Below are 7,184 nucleotides of genomic sequence, written 5' to 3' on the forward strand. Positions count from 1 at the left end.
CGTTCCTAGGAAGAAAAGATTTAATGTAAAGATTAGTTAAATGAACAATAGACCTTTCTTTAGCTTCATTTTTATGTTACATGTTCATCCTTAAAAAAATATATTTTTAAATCACTCCTTCAGCATAAAACAACCCAGTCCTGTAAGAATGCTCTCTTCCGTCCATCTTATTACAATAATGCACAACAGTGGGACTCTGACCATCTGTGTGAGAACTAATCCACACTAACATGCAAAATGATGCAATTAGACTTCATTTCTTTAATCACACTATTTTGCATTTTAACATCCGAGGAATACAACTTGCTTTTTCTCCTGTAAATTATAGATATTTCATTTGTTAACAGGCCATAGATTCTTTTATTTAAAGCAGGGCTTCCCCTCCACCCTTCTGCCTCAATGATAAATGACTCTCATCATAGCGTAAATTTCATTCTTCCTTAGGCTACTAGATGTTACTGATTTCATCACAAGAATCTTTGCATAAGTCATTATACATTCAGTCATTCCTTGTTCGATTGAAAACTGGAGATGTAATCATGGGGGCATGAAGCCCAATCCTGCGAGATGCTGGTTGTCTTCAAACCCCATTAATGTTAACTAGGTCTGGAGGCACTGAGCAGCATCAAGTTCTAAGTCAAGCTCTTGGTAATATATTACTGTGAGTTAATGAAATGGCATAAATACTCCTCCCTTTTAATCCCCAAGGGTGCATTTATACTGCACCCGTAGCTCAAAATAAGTGACGCAATTTGAGCTACGCAGCACTTATTTAGAAAAAAATCACTATTCTGAAAAATCCCTTACTCCTCGTGGAATGAAATTTACATGGATGTCAGACTAGTGAGTTATCTTTTGACATAACGGGAGCGCTCAAAAGACATGGAATAGCTAGCACTGCAGTGCAGACCTACCCCAAGGGAATGATTCTGAGAAAGAAAGAAAGAAAGAAAGAAAGAAAGAAAGAAAGAAAGAAAGAAAGAAAGAAAGAAAGAAAGAAAGAAAGAAAGAAAGAAAGAAAGAAAGGCTGTGTCCAGACTCCATGCCTCCGTCGACGGAGGCATGTAGATTAGCCAGCTCGGAAGAGGGAAATGAAGCCGCGATTAAAATAATCGCGGCTTCATTTAAATTTAAATGGCTGCCCCGATCTGCCGATCAGCTGTTTGTCGGCAGATCGGGAGAGTCTGGACGCGATGCCCCGACAAAGAAGCCTTTCTTCATCGACACAGGTAAGCCTCGTGAAACCAGGTTTACCTGTGTCGATGAAGAAAGGCTTCTTTGTCGGGGCATCGCGTCCAGACTCTCCCGATCTGCCGACAAACAGCTGATCGGCAGATCGGGGCAGCCATTTAAATTTAAATGAAGCCGCGATTATTTTAATCGCGGCTTCATTTCCCTCTTCCGAGCTGGCTAATCTACATGCCTCCGTCGACGGAGGCATGGAGTCTGGACACAGCCAAAGAAAGAAAGAAAGAAAGAAAGAAAGAAAGAAAGAAAGAAAGAAAGAAAGAAAGAAAGAAAGAAAGAAAGAAAGAAAGAAAGAAAGAAAGAAAGAAAGAAAGAAAGAAAGAACTAACTTTCTAACTAACTAACTAACTAACTTGGGGAGCATCAGAAATCAGTGTGCAGCATAAGGACAGTGCACATTGCAATGTATTCTGCTGTGCTTATCAAGGCAGATGTGTAAGTGTTTGCAGATCTTGCTGCTGGGGACGGCTTTTGATATACAGATGCTTTGGACCAACATGATCACTGTTTAACCCACATATATATATATATACAAAAAGTGGTTTGCATGGGGAACCCAGCACAACAGTGTTCTTAAACAATATACACATATGGGACCTTATCTTAAGCCTTCTGAAGGACTGCCAATGATTTCAATAGGCTTTGGATAAGGCCTGTAATGAGCAAACAAAATTCAGCATAGCTCATTTCCACAGTCTCAGACTAAGTTATCTTTCTCCCCACTCCCACCACACATCATCATCATGGCTTGGCTTCACGAACGAAGATCTAGGAAGGAAATCCACATCTTCTGCAGGCACGCTGGTGGCTGACGAGGCCTATGCGGGACAGGCAGGTTCTGCCACAACGGCTGCAAATACAGGTCTGATCCGGGATAGGTGCTGAGGGGTCACGGTTCTTCTTCCTTCCCCTTTTGTCCTCCATACAGGCCCTGCGGGTATCTTTGAAGAAGGAGGTGGCCTGGTGGACTGTGTGCCGCCAGGAGTTGCGATCAGCTGCTTGTGTTGCCCACTGACGGTGATCGATACAACAAGCAGCGAGGGACTTCTTCAGGGAGTCTTTGTACCACTTTTGTGGTGCCCCTACGTCGCGGAAGCCAGAGGACAGTTCCCCATACAGCATGATCTTGGGTAGGCGGTGGTTCTCCATCCTGGCGATGTGCCCTGCCCAGCGAAGCTGTATCTTGAGGACCATGGCCTCGATGCTGGTGACCTCCGCTAACTCGAGGACTTCAGTGTTGGTGACAAAGTCACTCCAATGAATATTGAGGATTGTGCGGAGGCAGCGCTGATGGAAACGCTCGAGGAGACTCAGGTGACGACGGTATGTGACCCAGGACTCAGTGCCATACAAGAGCGTGGTCAGCACAACAGCTTTGTAGACGCTGAGCTTCGTGTCTCTTTTGAGGTTGCTGTTGTTCCAGACACGTTTGTATAGTCTGCCGAATGCACTGTTTGCCTTGGCCAGACTGTTATCAACTTCTTTGTCGATCTTGGCGTCAGACGAGATCACGCACCCCAAGTAGCTGAACTGGTGGACAACTTTCAGTTCTGTTTGTTCAATGAAGATGCTTGGTGGATGGTGCTCCTCGTGGGGTGCGGGCTGATGAAGAACTTCAGTCTTCTTCAGGCTGACTTCAAGACCGAAGATCTGAGCAGTTTTTGCGAAACAAGACGTAATTCACTGCATAGCTGCCTCTGTGTGAGCAAGACGGGCGGCATCGTCAGCAAACAGCAGCTCCCTGATCAGTTTCTCCATGGTCTTTGTGTGGGCCTGCAAACGCCTCAGGTTGAACACGCTCCCGTCGAGACAAAAACGGATGTATACGTCATCAGCGTCGTCGAGGTCCTCTGTGACCTGCTGGAGCATCATGCTGAACAAAATGGTGAACAGTGTGGGAGAAAGAACACAGCCCTGTTTCACGCCATTTGCAATAGGGAAAGGCTACGAGAGGTTGCTGCTATGTCTGACTTGTCCAAGCTGGTCTTCATGAAGCTGGATGATCATGGTGAGGAACTTCAATGGGCAGCCTAGTTTTTCCAGGATTTTCCAAAGTCCCTGCCTGCTCACGGTGTCAAACGCTTTTGTCAGGTCCACAAAGGTGACATACAACGCTTTGTTTTGCTCCTGGCACTTCTCCTGAATCTGCCTCAGGACAAACACATGTGGTTCCCCGGTTGGCTCTGAAGCCACACTGTGTCTCTGGGAGGTGATCTTCTGCTATCGCAGGTACCAGTCTATTCAGCAGAACTCTTGCGAGGATTTTGCTGGCGATTGACAGAAGTGTTATGCCGCGATAATTGGAACAGTCTGACTTCTCCCCTTTGTTCTTGTACAGGGTGATGATGACTGCATCCTTGAGGTCATGAGGGAGTTTACCCTGCTCCCAGCAGCAGACGAAGAATTCATGGAGTTTGGTGTACAGTGCTGGGCCTCCGTTCTTCCATACCTCAGGAGGGATGCCATCAACTCCTGCAGCTTTACCACTCTTCAGCTGGCTTCCTCAGTCTCTTGTAATGTTGGTGCCGCATCCAGTTCAGTTTTCACTGGTTGTTGTGGGATGTGGTCAATCACTGGTTCTTGGACTGAGCGGTTAGCATTGAAGAGGGTGTAGAAGAGCTCAGACCAGCAGTTCAAGATAGAGTCCTTTTCGGTGAGCAGTTCTTTCCCGTCTGCACTCCGTAAGGGGCTCAGGATTTGGTACAAGGGGCCATATACCACTTTTAGAGCTTCGTAGAATCCCCTGTAGTCGCCAGTATCAGCGCAAAGCTGAGTTCCTACTGCAAGGTTGGTCCACCACTCGTTCTGAATCTCTCGAAGCTTGCGCTGGAAAGTGCTGCATTCCAGGTGGAAGGCTGCTTTTTTGTGCAGGCAGGATGGTTGCACCAGGTGGCCTGATGTGCTGACCTCTTCTTTGACAGCAGCTCTTGGACTTCTAAGTTGTTCTCATCGAACCAATCCCTGTTCTTCTTTGTGGAGAATCCTAGGATATCTTCAGATGTTTGCAGAACAACGGTTTTGATACGATCCCACAGCACTTCTGGAGCCAGAGGTGAGTCTGCTAGGCAGCTCAGTTCCTCTAGTCCTGGATCGTAGGCTCTCCTGGAAAGCCGCCTTGACCACGGCAGACTGAAGGCTGCAGACTTTGAGCTTCTTCCTCGGGGCACCACTTTTCCTTGGTTTGGGCTCAAAGTGAAAGCTGAGTTTGCAGCGGACAAGGCGGTGGTCTGTGTGACACTTGGCACTGGGCATTACCCTGGTGTGAAAGACATCTTTTAGATCACACTGGCGCACTAGGATGTAGTCTATGAGATGCCAGTGTTTTGACCGAGGATGCATCCAGGTTGTCTTCAGACTGTCTTTCTGTTGGAAGATAGTGTTGGTAATGGAAAGCTGCTGTTTCGCGCAGAGTTCAAGTAACAAGCGTCCATTATCATTGCAGCTGCCCACACCATGCCTTCCAAGTACGCCTTTCCAGGTTTCCGAGTCTCTGCCCACTCTGGCGTTGAAGTTGCCCAGGATGACAATCTTGTCATCAGCTGGAACAGCCTGCAGAAGGCTGCGTAGGTCAGAATAAAACTTGTCTTTGTCAGCGGGGTCTGCCTGGAGAGTTGGAGCATACACACTAAACAGTGTGGCGTGTTGCTGGTCACGAAGTGGTAGACGTATTGAGATGATGCGGTCAGAGTGGCCGGTTGGCAGGCTTGCAAGCTTGATAGCAATGGACTCCCTGATCATGAAGCCGACACCTGAAAGGCGTCTCTCTGTTGCTGGTTTGCCTGACCAGTAGAGGGTGTAACCTGCGCCATGCTGTCTTAGACTGCCTTCCTCTGAAAAGCAGATTTCGCTGAGTGCAACGATGTCAACATCCAGCCTAGTGAGTTCGTGTGCAATTAAAGTGGATCGTCGCTCAGGTCGAGTGCTGTCGGCTGAGTCTAACATGGTTCTGATGTTCCAGCATGCGAGTTTAAGTCCTTTCCCACCTTTTAAGGCGAGTGGGATGCGCCATTGATTCTTTGATATAGTTCGACCGCATATGGAGATGCCTGTTGACCGTGGTAAGCCAACTGGGGGAGAAGGAGACGAGCTTTGTTTAGGCTACCTTTTCTAGGCCCCTCTCCATGTGGAGCAAGCAGTGCTGTCCCTAAAAAAGGCTGCTTGGTCGCTCAGGGTGCTGCCGAGTGATGATGTCATCTCCAGGTCATCATCAGAAGACCACTAGCGCCTGAGCCGCCTGCATGCAGGATTGAGACTGCGGCTGCCAGTGTCATCTTACACCTGCCGAGTTCGCCCCTTTCCCATCGCTACAGGACTTAGTGAGACTGGGGAGAGTAGACGTGAGTATTTCCTTCTTGCCTGTGCAAAGGAGCTTTCAAGTTGAGTGCAGTGTGCGCAGAACTGGCTCCACCCTTTAAACCCGGGGTTCAGCTGCCATGGCCTAGCAAGCTGGGACGGTGACAGCAAAGTCCTCGGGCCGAGGTTTTACATCAGAGTTCCTTCTCCTAGGCAGACGGCCTTCCAGGGCTGAAGAGATCCACCTTCCCTGAGATCCACCACACAACTACTGAAGAAAACAGTGTAAAGCAGTGGTCTCCAACCTTTTCAACAGCAAGATCACTTTTTCAATTGAAGTCAGAGCCAGCCCCATTGTAGGGACGCTGTGTGGTGCTGCCAGACCAGGCGAGGGCGGGGCTGCTCATGCACCACACTCCTAAGGGTGGCGCCGCACTCCCGGGGCCTGGGGCACACGAATGGCTCAGGCTGGCCCTGATCGAAGTGCTACATAAGATCTACTTCAGACCCAAATACCCTTGCCCCATTTCCTTCCCGCTCCTCCTTTGAGGCCCTACCCCTGCTCCACCCCTTCTCCGAGGCCTCAACCTGCTCACTCCATCCCTCTTCCTCCCCATCCTCACTCACTTTCACCAGGCTGGAATAGGGGGTTGAGTTGCAGGCTTTGGTCTTGGGCCAAGGGTGATGGAGTGTGGGTAGGGCTCTGGTCTTAGCCGAGGGTTGGGGTTTGGGGTCCAGGAGGGGTTTCAGGGACTCACATCTAGGGCAGGAGGTTGGATGCAGGAGGAGATTCCGAGCTGGGACAGGGGATCAGGATGCAGGCTCTGGCTGAGCACTGTTTGATTGAGACGGCTTCCAAGTGGTGGAGCAGTGTAGTTAAGGCAGGCTTACTCTTGCCCTGGCCTTGTATCACTCCTGAGAGCAGCTGGCAATAGCTCCATGGCACCACATGCTGCCCCTTATTGACAGGCACTGAGCCCACAGCTTCTACTGGCAATGGTTCCCCATTACTAATCACTGGGAGCTGCAGGACTGGTGTCTGCAGGCAAGGACATCATGTGGAGACCCCCTGCTCTGCCTTTCTCAGGGCTGGAGGGACATGCCAGGCATTTCCAGGAGCACAATTACCACAGGGATATTTACTCCAGCCATGGCAAGTTAGGCATTTTAGAACTCACTACTCACTCACTACTCACTACTTAATTTTAAGCATAAGTGAGAAATTAAAATTATGAAATGCACAGACCAGTCTAAAACAAAAAATAAAATACTTTGCAAGCAGTAAAAGAAGTAACAACAACCCTCCAAGTATGTGTTGGGTCAAGGGCCGGCCTGAATCCAGGAGCACGGAGGGACCGATAGGCCTATCTTATACCTTAGCTGCAAACTATTGCCAAGAGAGCAACGCTACTCCACAATAGAGAAGGAAGCCTTGGCCATTAGGTGGGCGGTAGAATCATTGAGATACTACCTATTAGGAAACCCGTTCCTGCTAGTGACAGACCATGCACCGCTAACATGGATGCATAATATGAAAGAGGCTAATCCTTGTATAATGAGATGGTATTTATTTTTACAGCAGTATTCGTTTAAAATAGTACATCGGGCAGGATGAGAACATACAAATGTGGACTTTTTATCGA

General features: G+C 48.5%; 1 pseudogene; it reads right to left on the reverse strand.

Annotated features, from left to right (window-relative positions):
- Positions 1–2,649: 2,649 nt before the first annotated feature.
- On the reverse strand, positions 2,650–6,693 carry LOC149524015 (uncharacterized; annotated as a pseudogene).
- Positions 6,694–7,184: the final 491 nt, after the last annotated feature.

This window comes from Pelodiscus sinensis, chromosome 8 (assembly GCF_052426305.1).
Source record: "Pelodiscus sinensis isolate ZL-2025 chromosome 8, ASM5242630v1, whole genome shotgun sequence".
NCBI classification, from domain to species: Eukaryota; Metazoa; Chordata; order Testudines; family Trionychidae; genus Pelodiscus; species Pelodiscus sinensis.